The sequence below is a fragment of the Dendrobium catenatum genome, unplaced genomic scaffold (genome assembly GCF_001605985.2).
Source record: "Dendrobium catenatum unplaced genomic scaffold, ASM160598v2 fragScaff_scaffold_114, whole genome shotgun sequence".
NCBI classification, from domain to species: Eukaryota; Viridiplantae; Streptophyta; class Magnoliopsida; order Asparagales; family Orchidaceae; genus Dendrobium; species Dendrobium catenatum.
The window spans coordinates 1,582,350-1,599,567 of NW_021318576.1; positions in this window are offsets into that span (position 1 = coordinate 1,582,350).

A 17,218-nucleotide genomic window follows, 5' to 3' on the forward strand; every position below is an offset into this window, starting at 1 on the left:
CGAAATTTAACATTACTCGTCTAATGGCGCGCATGGTCCTCATGAGGCAAATAATGTTCAGTACCGAGAATCAAAAATTAAATAAACTCTCCTCCGCCTGTCCGATGGACGAAGTGCCTTGCGTCTCTAGGTCAGAATAATAACTGAGGTCGCAAAACAAAATAAATTATCATTCCGTGGCCGATTGGTCCTCGATGAGAAAATTCTACAAGCTACTTCCGCTACCTAGTGTTACAAAAATTCACCCATGACGAATCACTGCCTAGCACAATCTGATCTCTGTAAAGAAAATCGTCCAGACACGAACAATATTCTCTTCCAAACGATTAACCGGACTACAAAGGTTTCATAAAGCCCAGCTGAACCAATTTTTTCAGCCAAGTTTCTAGAAAACCGTACCGTCGTCATGCTTGAATAATAAACCGTTGCGTGTACTGGATGAACCCTAGTTCGTACAGAACGATACACTACACTGACTTGGTACGAAGACATCTCGCGTAACACATATTTCAAAATAGCGGGCTATCAGTCATTTTCAGATCGTTTAAAGTCAAATATAGTCGTCTCGAGCACGATCCGCACGGGATTCGTACGGGACGATCCACTTCGCGTACACTACGCTACGCCAAAGCAAGAGCAAAGAACTTAGGGGAAATGTAAAGAGAACAGGAAGAGGCAACAATACTCGTGTTAGTGTTTGGAGCGGTTTTTCTTGACTTTCTTTGTTTTATAAGTAATAGTCCGAAATAAATGTAGACTCACCCAATTCCTTTCGTCATTTGATCTTTCGTCTTTGACCATTCTGGTGGTGAGTGTGAGCGTGGCAGAGATATACAAGGAGGATTCCATAAGACACTCCTTCCATTTCTCCACGTGTGGAGCGAGAAGGGCATATACACATAGGATTTAAGGTTTAAGAGTCTTGCTATGTGAATTGAGATACTTCACTCTTTTCCTTCTTACCTTCTAGATCTTGTGAGAAGCATCTTATCAAGGAGATCGATTCTTCTGCCGACAAAACTGTGGAGAGGTGTGAACAGCCGAAAGGTTCTTCTGCCTCCACTGGAGAGTGTGAACATGTCGAAGGGTTTCGTCTGCCTCATTGGAGAGTGTAAACAGCCGAGGGTTCTCTGGCCCACACTAGGAGAGTGTGAAAAGGATGAGGGATCTCTGCCAACACATGGGGATAGTGTGAAAGGACGGACAGGTTTCTCTAAACTGCTGGATGTGGAAAAGGACGGGGTTCTCTCCTTGCCGTAGGGTGCAAAAAGGAGGTGTTTTGTAAGGCTTATCCGCCTTGCTATGGTGCAAAAAGAGAGTCACTATGGTATAGTTGTCAATACTCAGGAGGGTGCCTCAGGTGGAGTTGATAGCTAGGTCTGGTTTAGACGAAAGAAGAACACATATAAATCTAAACCACGTGTGTATACTCTGATCAGCACTTTTACTTTACTTTTTTACAGCTTTCCGGCACTAAATTTATAGTTTTAAAAACTCTGTGGGTTTTGAAAAATATTTATCTAAAAAGTTTTCAAACTCAGTTTTTATGAATCCCGCTTTGATACAACTTAAAAGTTCGTTAGGGATGTTAGGCCCTTATGAACTGGCCCAAGGCAAACCAAGAGGGGGGGTGAATTGGTATTTTTAAGAAATCTTTAAACCAAAGACCAACAAGGCTTAAACTAAAATCACCATAAAAAATAAGTGTGGAAAAATTAAGTGCGGAAGCAAGAAAAAGAACACAAGGTTTATAGTGGTTCGGTCAACTCGACCTACTTCCACTCCCCAGAGCCACCCTCCGAGTATTGCACTACCAAAGTGACTCTCTTTTTGCTCCCATAGCAAGGCAGATAAGCCCTTACAAAAACCTCCTTTTTGCCACCCCGGCAAGGTAGAGAACCCAACTCCTTTTGCTTCCTCGTGAAGCAGGTAGAGAACCTCAATCAATCGCTGAAGCTTACCTCTCCCAACCCTTCCAAGGATAAGAGACTCTACTGGAAGAAGAAGTGAAATGATGCTTAGATCAACCCTTGTGAATCTCCCTCACAAGCTCCCCCTCATAAGATCCTCTTTCTCTCTCCCTCTCTCTCTCTCTCTCCTCTAGGTTTTCTCAGGTCAAGACAGTAGAAAAAGATTGTTCAAAATATTAAATAATAGCCCTTAAATAGAAGAGCTTCAAAAGAGCTCATTAATTGCAAGATGTCGACATTATCTTCCAAGACGATAGTAATATCATCCTATACGATCAGTGCAATTTGAGCCTAATCAGCCGGGATGATCTGAGACGAATAGAAGAAAAGTGTTCCTATCATCCAGAATAATTATACATTGGCCTGTATAATTAGTTCAAATCACAGACCATCGACCAGACAAACGCTCTTAAAAGAGTTATGGACGATTCCAAAATAGCTTGATTGTTCAGGCCAATCTCACGATTGTCCCGTACGATTAGTTCAAATCAGAGGAAAATCTTCCAAAGCATCGCCCGGAATTTGAGCTGGCCGATCCTGACCTGCCAAACCATTGCCCAGAATTTGAGCTGTTCGATATTTATCGTCCAGGAGCAACTAAGGTTTTTGAATTGATCGTCCCATCTAATCTTGCTATTGTCCAAGATAATGTGATCGTATCAATCATCCTTAATTGCCTTCCTTAATTGCCTGATCAATTTAGACATAATTGTATCAAATCGTCCAGGCCGATACATGATCATCCGAGCAGATTGCCAAAAATAAAGAATACATAAATAGATCATGACAGCTTATTCTTTTTTGTTTTAAGGCTATCGTCCTGACCGATACATGTATCATCCAGGCCGATCAGCTAATGACGATTGCCTTAACTAAGATGACTGATTAGGGTTTCTGTTTTGAACCCTAGCGTCCAGGAAAATAATAATATTGTCTAGGACGATGTGAGTAAAAATAGAAATTCTAAGTCAGACAGAAAAAAATCACTCAAGTGCGTGTGTGTAGTGTTACTTAGCATCAGAACACTTCAATGGTTACAATTGACACAAGAAAGGGAAAAAAAATACAAACTAACTCAGACCTAGTCTACCCAATCTTGAGCTGGTTCAGTTTGTCGTCTGATCTTATGGACCTGAAATGTCAGTAGAAAAGACAGTCGTAGAGAAACAATAGTGTTTTGTAATCATCAAAACATAATCCATGAAAATAGATTTGCAACAAAAGTTGTAACGGATTCACAAGGTTACTCTAGGCAAGGTTCTTCCCTATCTTATTGAAGCTTTCGCCTTGATCCTTTGGCTACTCCAAAAAGACTTTCAACTACACTAGTCCTTGGTTCTCTACCTTTTCCAAATGAAAGAAAAAGAATTATTAGTTCTCCACCATCTCTAGGAGGGAGAAAAAGGATTCTAGGTTCTATGCCTTTAATAGAAGGGTGAAAAAGCATAAGGTCCTTTGTCGCATAGGGTTGGTGGAAGAGATTTTAGGAGGATGAAAAAGAGTAAGGTCCTCTGTCACACCATGTTGGTGGAAGAGATTTTGTTTGGTCTTCTCCTCCTTTCTAGGGGAGAAAAAGGAGTGACGTTACTTTTAGTGCAATACCGTGAAAGGAGGTTTCTAGGGAGTGGATATAGGTCAGGTTAGATCAAACCAATATAAATTTTTATGTATTTTGGTCATATTATTATGCACTTTTAATTTTTTGTGATTTACTGTGTGGTTGAAAACTTTGATTTTTTGTTATAATGAAATTAATTTGCTTCCACATCAAGAGGTAAACATTATGCATTTTCAAATATTTAAAAAGTTATAAAAATATTTTTTTGTTAAAGAAATTTTTAAATTACCAATTCAGCATCTCACCCTCCACCCCCCCTAATTTCATTCAAGTCATCAGAGTATACATTAGTATTTGCATTATATTCATATCATTAGCCCAAAACTCAAAAATTAGCAAGACATATATAAACTAAGGAAAAACTCATCTTCATTTCACTCATAGAAGAAAAAAATATTAGAGAAATAATAAGGAAAAACTTCACCAGGATAGTACAATGACTTCTCCACATTCTTTCACCTCTAATAGTAGGAATGTTTACACAAGATAGGATAAGATTTCTAACAAAAATACCTTGTACTTCCTTAGCCTCCCTTACACTTTACTCTAAGCCTCCCTTAGACTTTACTCTAAGGGGGCACTAAAGAACTATAAAAAAAATTATAAAACTCTGCTAATATCTCTAATAAAAATATTTTGCACTTCCTTAGCCTCCCATAGACTTTACTCTAAGGGGGCACTAAAAAACTATACTAATTAAAAATTATAAGACTCTACTAAAAGTGATTGAACTCCTAAATAAAAGAACTAAAAATTTTTTTATAATAGGTACAAAAATGTCCTCAGGCATCGCGGTGCTCAAAAATTATCATGACATTGTGAGCACTGTGGTGCTTGAATATATAATCTAGCAGTGAGATGTGGTGATCGATGCTGTGACTTGGTTACATTCAATGCTTCGGTGCTCAATTTCTCAAGACTACGATGTTGCGGCGTTGTTTTCAGATGCAACGATGTTGTTGAATGTTGTAGCGCTAACCTTGGTTCTACCAGGGTACTAAATTTTCTAAAATTTTAGAGCAGTTGGTTCTTTAATGTTTTAATTAGATGTTGAGGTATTTTGGATGTAGATGTTAGTTGTTCTAACTTAGCTCATCTAATAGATGAATCGGTGTTTTGCTTGGCTAATTTGGATTTTTTCCATCTTTTATTAACCACTCCACCTTGGAATTATCAAAATTAAGTGTTGGAATGCTTAAATATGCAATCTGGCATTGTGGTGTTATAATGTTTGGTGCTAAGTGCTTACATTCTTAGTAATCTAAGGTTGCGACATGGATTTCTGAAGTTGCAGTGCTATGAAGCACTATGGTGCTGATCTTAACTCTGTTAGCGCATTGAATTATTTGACATTTTTTCTGAGGCTTCTGTGCCAGATCTGGCATCGAGGTGTTACAAGCACCATGACATTAGTATTCTGAGTGCTGTGGTGCTCGTTCAACACTTGTGAATTTTCTTCTTTTTCTAAGTATTTTTGGCACAACATCAACTAAGATACCTCATTTTCACTAAATTTAAAGGTAAGAAATAGTATAAAATGATGATTGAATTCCTAAAAGATTCTAATACTCAATTTAAAATAGGAGAGTGTTAATATGCTATTATATATAAAAGTATATAAATGAATTTTAAAATTAACTAATATATACCAATTCCTAAATTATTAACTATTTAATCTAAATTAGTAGCCTAATTGCATGTATATTTATAGTTTTGATGTTTAATTTGGAAATTAATGAAGGTGATTCCTTAGGATCTTTGTTCATGATTGTTTAAATTAAAATTACCACATTTTGATCATTATAATTCACATCTAAATAGTCGAGTATTATCTTATATTTTAATCATTTTTAATTTATAACTTCTTATTTGGAATAATGAGTTGATAAAAGGTATAAACACAATTTCTTAAGAATAAATAAGAGTTTAAATTGGGGGGGGGGGGGGGTTTTTTTAAAAAGGGGGGGGGAGAGATTTCTTAAGAAAAATTTATGATGTATTTTCTTTGTGCAAATAAAGATGTGTGTTTTAGATGATGTTGTGCAGAAATGTCTCAGGAAAAGAAGTAAGAGTATACAAAATTAAGAACCCACACTATAGCACCAGAACTATCGGTGTCGCAGAGATTTCAATGCCCCAATTCCATAACATGACATTATAATATTGGGGCCTCAAGAAAATTGCATTTAATTTAGTGCCTCAGTGGTACAAAGGTCAACGTCGTAGAACTAATCAATGTCATAATGCCATAAGTGAACATTACAACACTAGAGCCTTGGGAAAATTTTATTTAATTAAGTGCATATTAGAACATAGGTCAACACTACAACACCAAAAGTGAATATTTTAGCGCTAGATTCTTAGGAAAAATTATGAATTATTCAATATCAAAGAACCAACCTTAGGAGCACCATAGCGCCAGATAACATGATCAAGCATCGTAGCACTGTGATGGAGTAGTTAGAGAAAAGAAGCATCAAGTCGTGTCAACCAAGCATCATGTTGTATCAGCCAACTATAGTGCCAGGTCCACCCAAGGCCATAACGAACAACATTAAGTAGCACAGAGGCCCTAGGTCAAATTGTAATGTTATTGTGCCACCTTAACGAGCACCATGATGCCTTAGCCTATTTATGTTAAGTATAAATAGTTTTTTATAGTTTCTTTTAAGAGTGATAGACCAAAGAATTGTAAGTAATGTGTAGTGCAATGGTTGGTTACCCTTGTAAAGTCAAAAACTATACTTAGGAGTGGAAAGGAATGTGGAGAGCGAGGGTGCAAGTGGAGAAACACTCGAGAAGAGTTTATTTATAGGATCAATTTGAGATTCTTCATTTTGGGTGATATTTTCTTCATCATTTTTTTTAATTCTTTTTGAGTAAGTAATGGAAAGAGTTTTATTCAATTTTATTTATATGACTGGCTAAACTTCTAGTTTTGGATTAGTGATGTAAAATTTACTTTTATCCTAATATAGACTCTTGTATTTAAATATGAATTATTTTGAATATTTCACATGCTTAATTTAATTTGTATAATGACCATGTATGAATTTAAAATCTTATGTGATATATTAAATTAATGGAGGAATATTGGAATAATTAGGAGTGCTATAATGGAATGCTTTCATACTTAGACATAGGATGATTGAGATTCTATGATCTATGAAGATATAGTAACTATAGAGAGGTCATAGACCTTTCTTTACACTTTTACAAGATTTATAGAGATATAAAGGTGCATAAGCTATAATCATAACAATTATAAATGAGTCTGCTTAGGAGAACATAGATTCATTCACCATAATTAGACTAAAACATCTTTATTTTTAGTTATCTTAACTATTTTTTTTATTTCTCAATATTTCAAGTAATTAACCCTTGGTTCATTGAATATAATAAAATTAAAAGCTTGAATAGATAGTACCAGAGTCAATTATGATTCACTTATTTCCTCATGGGTTTGACACTCTTCTCATAAAACTTTATTACTTGATCGTTATGTACAGTTGCATTAGTTGGGAGCATTTAACATATGAATTTATAGTGGCAAGAAATTTCATTAGCATATAGTTTTTCCACAAGTAAAGCATAAACTCTAAAGGTAAAAATAATTTCATCACCAACCTATATTAATTATAGTGTTCACATACATGCAAATATCACATATTTCATATATCAATCATATCATTTTATTCATGCAATATAATATTAGGTATGAAATACAAAAACCTATAAAATGAAATAAAAATTTTATACTATTCATTAACTTCAAAAAAATATAACTATCAATTTACTCAATAAAATTTAATAATATTATAATCAATATACCCATAAAAATCATATCAAATAAAAAAAATTACATGGTGAAAGATTAATAAATTAAGAAATTTATATTTTTATCAATTTTGGGGAAGATAAATTCATAAAACACAAAATCACAAAAAAAAGATAGGATTTGGGTTACCTATTACAATCATACAAAATATCATAACATGTCTGATGGATGAAAATACCATGAGCAACTTCCTCTCTCTTCTCTATCTCCTCCTTCTCCCCTCTTCCTCTCCTCTAGCTTCCCTGGTGGGGTTAATGAAATTTACTAAGATGTTTTATTAGTATAAAATTCACAATTCTAACCATGCATTGCTTCACTCACTTTCTTAGTACTATACTCTTAGAGAATTTTCCAAATTTCCCCAAAATATCCTCACTTGAGACCTAATGTAGCATTAGAGCTGCAATTTATTTTTTGTCCAAAAAATTTGAGACCTCAAAGCTTATTCCCCACCAATTTTTTTAAAAAAATTGGCAATTACAAGGAAGTGGTTCGATGGCAACGGTCGGGTGGACATCCAGTAATAATCAGCTAGTGAAAGTTTGATGTCAATGGAAGGGTGGTGAACATTTGCCGTAAGTGGTGCTCAGATGGAGATCTAAGATTCATTAAGCCTTAGAGCTCTCTTAAGTCTCCAGCCCTAGGTCCATGCCTCAAGTTTAAGTACCCTCTCTCTCGTAGGGGGAAAGGGCCTATTTATAGATTTTTGCTAATGGCATTGTAAGAACTTGATAATTATGATAATGGATTTAAAATAAGATTATAAGTTTTTATTTAAACTATAGCACTATGACATTGTGCCTGTGGGTATCATGGTGTTATGCTTTAGAGCACAACAATGAAAAAAATTATTGTCATTACATTAAAGGTTTTATTGTACATTAATTTTGGATTCAGCATGCAGCGCCACAACACTAACTTCCTTGAATGCCATGCACTAAAAAACATTTTTTTATATAATTAAATCAAAATATGTCACACACTTCTCACTCCCTCACTCACGGTATGGCTTTCCCTGGAAAGAAATAAGAGAAGGGGAAGGAAGGAGAGAGGAAAGATAAAGTTGGGTTTTTTATCGCCAATTTACTTCACCATTTTTATGAAAATTGCTCAAATCATTGTATATAACTTCTCTACTATTTCTATTTTTAAATATTTTGATTTTGACCATTGATTTCTTCCAAAAAATGTTTTTATTATATTTTTTTTTGGATTTACTGAACTTCTACCATATAATTTTTTATATATTATTATATTTATTATTCTAGATATTTTGATTAAATGATTTATAATTTCATTTGATAAAATAATTTTTATTTTATTTATTTGAATTACATAGAATAATACTTTTGGTATTTTAATATTAATATACTATTAATATAAGTATTGTGAATGAATACGAGTATGTGATTGGGTAATATATGCTTGTTATTACTTTTGATAATAATATGTCTAAAAAACAAAATAGCTAGACTATTTTTTAATGTTAGCTGGAGACTAACTAACATGTATAGGATGATGGGCAAACATACTTTCTTTTAGCTACAATGATTTTGTGTTATCTTTTAACAATTCATTTTATTACTAATTGAGAGTTATAAGGAGATAATCACTAAGTCGACAAGCAAAGAGTTACAACTTTGTTTACATAGCTAACAAAAACAAATTTATTGATTATTCGAAAAACACTGTGTAATACAGAGCTTTTTAATAGTTTAGTGAGATAACTAGGATGCATACAATGTACTAATTTACTATCATTTTATTGATTTATTATTATCATACTGTTTTATAGTTATAGCTATAGATTTTACTATTATTATTTTGTTACTACTTATTCACTATTATTATTTTTACTATTGATTCACTATTTAATGATTTATTATAACTATGCATGTGATTCCTATTATTAAGTATGCAATATATGATACTTATTTGATATTGATATATAATGATTGAACATCATGTGTATACTAATTTGATAGTATTACATAATTATGGATTTTGACAGTCTTCAGAGATGCTTCAGCTTTATTGATTTATATAACTTCCTTATTGATTGAATAGCACTACTATGACGTATGAACAACATTTTTATTGGATTTTCTAGTTTATAAATTTTATTATTTAAATACTACACTATTTTACTAGCCTTTATACCGTATTGGTTTATCGGTTCACATATTTTATCATGTAGTATTTATTTTACTGTCTCTGCATAGATTCATGATCTTATTGATTATTAATATTATAAACTAAATGATTATAAGCATATTATTTCTTTACCGTGCTTTGAGTTTAGTTGTGGGATTATAATGACATTCTTGACTTGTTAGCTCATTATATGTGATTTAAATGATTTCAAGCTAGGGAAGAGGATTAAGAGTATGAGTCTGATCAGTTATATGATTCCCTATGTTTTATTATTTTTTTTTTTCTTTTTACATTTTAGTTATTCTTTTATAATCATGAGTGGGAAGAAGAATTATTGTATGTGTATGACTCTTAAGTATTATATATGATTCTTAGATCAATTAATACATATGTATATTAATGCTTTAATTAATAGAAGTTGTTTTTACTAGTATTTCATTATTAAAAGAAATTATATAGATCTAATTATTTAATAAAATGATAAAAAATAATTCTTCCAAATTAAATTTGTTGGCATTACAAACTTAGTATCAAAGAATGGTTATTAGAAGTATTGAATTATCACCAGAGTTATATGAGTTGATTGTGAGTCGGGTAACATTGGATATATTAAGGTGCATTATTTTTCATACATAATGGATTGCAATTGAATAATTGAAATAAATATACTAGAGAAAAATGTACTAAATTCATAACACAATGTAATTCCTGTAATGTTGGATAGTATTATGTAGATGGACAGTGTTATAACATAAGTAATGGGAGACACACAGTAAGTGTAAAGAAGAAAAAAAGGATGAGCCATTATAAACATTTTATAAAATGAAGCACCATTTTTTAAGGGAGTTGTAGAAACCCTAATTGCAAAATATTGGTTCTTGAGAATAGAATAAATCTTTGACAGTTTGTAGTGCCAAGAAAACCAAAATAAACCATTTATTATTTTGCCATCTGAAGGTGAAGCAAAGAGATGGTGGACCAGACAACAACAAGAGAAATTTATGGGCATAACTAATACAGTGATCATTTAGGAAGAGTTCACTATAGTGTTCAGGATGTGGTTTGAAACTCCATCAGCCCAACGATAGATACATGAAGCCTTGATTAGATTAAAACAGGGATGCAAGATCATGATATAATATGAAGCTGAGTTTATTGTATTTGTTAGGTATGCTCCTCATTAGGTCCCGACTACTAAAGAAAAGTGTTACATATTTATGCAAATATTAAGTAGGGAATTGAGACATCAATTTTTCCCTCTACAAATTCAAGAGTTTTTTGAGTTAGCAAAATGCACCAGACTAATAAAGATTTATATGGCAGTATCGTTGTCTAAGTATGACGTAATCAAGAGGAGGATTAGGGATAAGAGGAGTTGAAATAGTGACTTAAGAGGATTTGGATCAATGGAATCTATTGACATCTATAATAAATGTATTCATTATAGAAGAATATATTTAGGTTAATGTTACATATTGAAGGAATGATATTTTTGATATGGATAGTAAGGAAAGAAGGTAACTAATTATCCCGAGTGAAGATTTGGAGGAAGAATTGATTCTAAACTAGGATAATCTTGAAAGACAAAAGGATAAAGGATAGTAGGATGGAGAGTATAGAGTGAAAGATCTAATAATTTGGCTAATGAAAGAATAGTTAGTAATATTCAGATGGATTTTACTAAACCAGGACTAATAGCACCCACTCTAGTGATGCCATAAGTGTACCACCTATGGTATCAGGAAGCTTGACAGCAACCTGAGAGTTTGACTGGTAATAACTTTTGTTTTGATCATTGAGTGACATGGTATTTCATTTCATATTATATGATGTATGATAGATCAAACTTTATGAATATATGATAGGAATCAATTTTTGGATTGATTTGGGTTCTTTTATAAATATTTGATTTGATTTTATTTAGGGTTCAGGGAAATGCAGAGATGACATTTATCTAAGGTGGATAAATTTTGATAACCAGATAACTATGAAAATGAATTTAAAATAAGACTATGAATTTTTATCTAAACTAGAGCACAATAGTGCCATAAATTTCCACCAGGTCATTGAAGGTTGTATTGTACAGTAATTCTAAATTTGACATACAACGTAGTAGCAATGACTTCCTTAGGCATCATAGTACCACGTACCCTAATATATATATATATATATATAATTAAATCAATCATATTTTTTACAAAAAATGCTCATATCATTGTAGGTGACTTCTCTCCTATTTCTATTTTTAAATATTTTGATTTTGACTATTTGATTTCTTCCAAGAATATTTTTATTGCATTTCTCTGAATTTAGTGAACTTATATCGTATAACTTCTTATATGTTGTAGTGTTAATTATTCTCAATAATTTAACTAGTTACTTTTGTAGTTTCATAAAATAAAATGTTATTATTATATTTTATATAATTTGCACAAAATAATAATCCTAGTATTTTAATACAAAAATTATGAATGAATGCATATATGTGATTGGATAATATCTAGTTGCTATTACTTTTGGTAATAATATTTATTAAAACAAGTAAAGGCTATTTAATTTCTACCATTTACTAGAGACTAACTGATGACCTGTATAGGATGGTGAGCTAATAAGCTTTCCATTATACAATATGGCTTTATATTATCCTCTAATAATTCATGTGATTATTAATTTGGTGTTATAAGGAGATGATTATTGTGCCAATAGGTAAAGTATGACGACTCTGTTTACTGAGTAAATAGTTACTAATTTATTAATTACTTTAAAAATATCATGCAAGCTAGAGCTTTTACTTATTTAGTATGATTACAAGATTATTATACTGATTTACTATCATTATACATAATTTATAGTTACCATATTATTTTCCAATTACTGTTATAGATTTTACTTTTATTGGTCTGCTGGTATTTATTCACTATCACTATTACTACTACTAATTTCTTATTTAATGATTTACTATTATTGAGAATATGATTCCTATTATTGAGCATGTGATACAAGATATTGAATTTATATTGATATAAAATGATTGAACATCATATGTATAATAATTTGATAGTACTACATTGTCATGGATTCCAATAGTCTTCATAGATGCTTCAATTTTACTAATTTATATCTTATTGATTGAATATCATTGCTATGACTATCATTGGCATTCGCCTTAGGTTAACTAGTTTACAGATTTAACTATTTTCTTATTGCTCAATCATACTAGCATCCATATCATATTGGTTTATTGATTCACATATTTTATCATATAGTATGTGTTTAAAATGTTTACACATATTTATAATCATATTAGCAGTTATTATTACAAACTTAATGATTATATGCATACTATTTATTTATTGTGTTTTGAGTTCACTTATAGGATTATAGTGATCTGTTAGACTTTTTAGCTCTTCATATATGGTTTAAATAATTTTAGGTTAGGAAAAAGGATCAGGAGTGTGAGATTGATCAATTACAAGATTCCTACGATTTTATTATTGTTTGGCTTCTTTTTATATTTTAGTTATTCTTTTGTACTCGGGAATGAGCAGATGTATTGCTATATTTGTATGATTCCTAAGTATTGTATATGATTCTTGGAGCAATGAACATATATGTATATTAATATTTTGATCAATTTGCTTTCATTAGTATTTTAGTATTAAATATTAGATGGCTCTTGTTGTTAATTAAAAACATAGAATAAAAAATTATTTTAAATCAAATTCTTAGGTGTCACAGACATGCCCCTAAATTTTGATCAAATTTGGAGCACTTCATCGAAGAGTTTGCATTCATTCCTTGATTATAGACTATTTCATTAGTATTTATGTGCCTAAATAGTGTCATAATCATATGATTGTGGGCTCATCGGATTTGTCTCATTGTGTCATTTAATTCTACTATAATAATTTCTAATTTGAAGATCATTTGATCATCCATTTAATGTTCTAAAGCTTATGAATATACTTCAAATCAATTTTTTGGGCCCATTTGGGCTCAAATTGGACCAATTTTAGTATCATTGAATTTATCTTGTATAGACGTTTAATATGACTTTGGGCTATTTGGTTGGCTAAAAAAGAAATACATTGTAAAAAGAAAATATGGTGAAAGAAATGTTGTGTAAATGGAATACAATGTGTTGTTTGGATGAATGTAAAGTAAATGCAAGTGTTTTTTTTTTTTGAATTAATAAATGTAGTGTAAAGTTAAAAAATGATTGTGACCAACGGGGAGGTGGCAATGGTGATGGTGGTCAATGGCAGGTGATGGCATTAGCCGGTGGTGGTGGTAACCGGCGCTGGTGGTGGCAGGATGACGATAGTGGTGGCCGATTTCGTGTGTGTGTGTGTGTGTGGGGGAGGGGGGGGGGGGGGGGGGGGTGGGCGCAATGGAGGCTAGTGGCGGACACTGCCAATAGCTGTTGGTTGCAGTTGGTGGTGGTTGGCAGCCTATGGTAGGTGCAGCCAGTGGCGGTGGTGGCTGATGGCTTACAGTGGGTGGCGGTAGCTGGCGGTGGTGGTTGTCGATAGTGATGGTTGGTGGCGGGTGGAGGCAGCTAGTGGTGGCGGCGGGCAATGGTGATAAAGCAAGATTTCTTTGCGGTGTGAAACTATCTCGCTCAAAATTGGTTGAATTTGTTTATTCCTCAAAATAAAGAACTAAAATGTTCTTACACTTTATTTCTTTATTTTGGATTCCTTTTTCATCCAACCAAACACCAAATGTCAAAACCCTATCCATTAGATAACTTTACACCCTAAATTATTCCGACCAAATAGCCTTTATAAGTTTGCTAAAATCATAGTTTAAATTGTCCTTATTTAATTTTGATGTTTTATTAAATATGCCAAATTGTGCCGATCATTGCAATTTTTTATGACATATTATCACCTATAAATTTTAATTTTTAGGAATATTTAAACATTATGCACAAGTATTCAATATAAATCATTTTATTTATGGGACATCCATATATTTTGTGCTAGTTCTCTAATCATTTGTTTGTTGTACAAATTTATACAAAGATGTGTGGTACAAATTCTAATCTAATGTAAGTTTTAGCTTGGTTTGTATAGCCAAACGATTTAGTGTGTCTTAGGTTTGTTCTCTAACCTGTTATGTATAGATGGGGTTGAGATGTGTAATTATAGAAAATATTACATTAAGATAGAATATATATGTGATAAAAAAACTAATAATGAATGTTATAAAAAGAAGAAATGCTAATAATCACATCTTTATAAATATAAGAATGAAATTATATTTTAATTTACCAGAATAATTATGAATATTTCATACAATTTAAACATTTAAGTATTATATAAATAAATAAAAAATATGTGTAAATAAATAAATATGGTGATGTTATGCAAATCCAAAAAAAAAAATCTTAAATCAACCTGAAAAAAACACAAAAAGTCAATAGATGCTAACTCGTGGAAAAGGAGTGGTTCTCAATACAGCGCTCTGCCTACAAAGATACCAAGCTGCACCCAATTTATCTTGATTTGTTGGTTGGGAGGTTTGTTTACCAATTAAGAGATATTCGATATGAGTTTTACGAGAAATTATTGTGTGCGTTCATCGAACGCCGTCTAAAGGCGAATTAGGACACGTCATGTAACTATTTTTGTCTGTAATGCCTGATTGAACCGGCAACATTCCTGATTCACTTCCAAATGGTCGAGTGTGATTGCCACATTATTAATTTCTCGAGTTTTATGTGTATCTCGAATATGTTGTGTTGTTTTTTCTATTTATACCTAAATGCTCCAAAGAAAAAAGAATACCAAAACCCGCCGAACCAATGCATAAATATAATAGGCAATTTTTTTTTTAATAAATTTGGCATATGCATTCTTTTTCCTTCTTGCTAAAATGTGATTATAAATAGAATTTTTTTTAAATATAAACAAATTATTATATATATATATATATATATAAATATATATAGTATTTATTATATTATATATATATATATATATATATATATATATATTATATATATATAATATAATATATTGAGTAATATTAGAAACATATTTGCGGAAAAAAAAAAAAACATATTTGCGGGCATAGAGAATGATTTAAATGACACTAAAAAATATTTTTAAAGTTATTTAAACCAATTGCAAACTTATATGCTCAATTTAAAAAAATTTTAAATAATAAAATTAAATATTCTTTGAATGATGATGTTTTAATAATGATGATAATGATTAAGAAAGAAATTGATTATTCATCAAAATGGTTTTGTTAATTAACATATATATATATATATATATAATATATATATATAATATTATATATTTTCAATGTTAACTCTTTAAGTCCATCCAATTAAATAAGAAACTGAAATAATGTTATTATTATCAAAGAGAAAAAGATCGAATGGGTCCTTTAATTTTTCCTGCATGATTATTAATAATTTTATAAAAATATTCATTTGATCTTCTTGCTCTATTAAATATGAGCCAAAGTCTCATCTCATTGAATCCTTTTAGTCAACTAATGTAAGAACTTTAAATGACTAAAATAATAATTTAAATTTTTAAGGAGGGGCTATTTGGTTGGCTAAAAAAAGAATTACAATAGAAAAATATATTAGTGTAAAAAAGTAATACTTAGAGTTGTTTGCGAATGAGTTGTAAAATAAATTTAGTGAACACATTTTCTATTTGGTTTGAGGTAAAAATATACAGTGTAAAGTTTAATATAATAGCAGCCGACGTGGCATCGATGGGTGGTCGGCAGCTAGCAACGGTAGACGGTGAGAGCAGAGGCATTGTCGTCCAAAGCAGCCGGTCAAGCGACGTCTCTAGCGGTTTTGTAAACCTTTTCTCGCTCAAAATTGAACAAGTTTGATTTACCAAAAAATTGAACTAGAAATGATTTATATTATACTTTACTTTTACTTTGGATCCTTTTCATCTAACCAAACCAACAACTACACTCATCAGCCTTTTGATCCCATTACGTGTGGTCTGCCAGTTACATGAAGTCCTTTTCGCCATTGTGTCAATGTTAAAAGTCAAATTCTCACAAAATCTTAATAAAGAAAATCATTTCTAATATTTCTAACCAGTCTTTTTAGTCTACCTTATCTTTTCTTAACTAAGTCAAATCTAATGCTTTCAACTTTCCTAACAGGGTCATTTTGAAGGCCTCTGTTTAATGTGATCAAAGCCATCTCAAGGAGGAACTCTCTATAATTTTATCTTCCACTGGAGCTCTCCCAACATTCCATTTATATGCTCATTTCATGATCCTATCTTCTAAGGGTAAAGCCACTCATCCACCTAAGGCATCCTCATCTCTCACACTTAACTTAGTATTCTGCTTCTCTTTTACATGGCTCATTTCGGCACACATAAAGCATTGCAGGTCTCACCACCATCTATATGAAATTTTCCTTCTAAGTTTGGAGGGGCGACTAGTTTAATTTCGAACATAAGCCCGAAGCATTCTTCCACTTCAATCATCTCACAAATATCTCATGCTTTTCAACATTACTCTGGACAATTACGATTAAAAAATTCTAAATGTGTACTCTTCATAAATTTTTGATCGTCCAATAAGTCATACATCATCTCTCACTAGGTTATATTGCTACTAATTATAATCAATCACCTATTA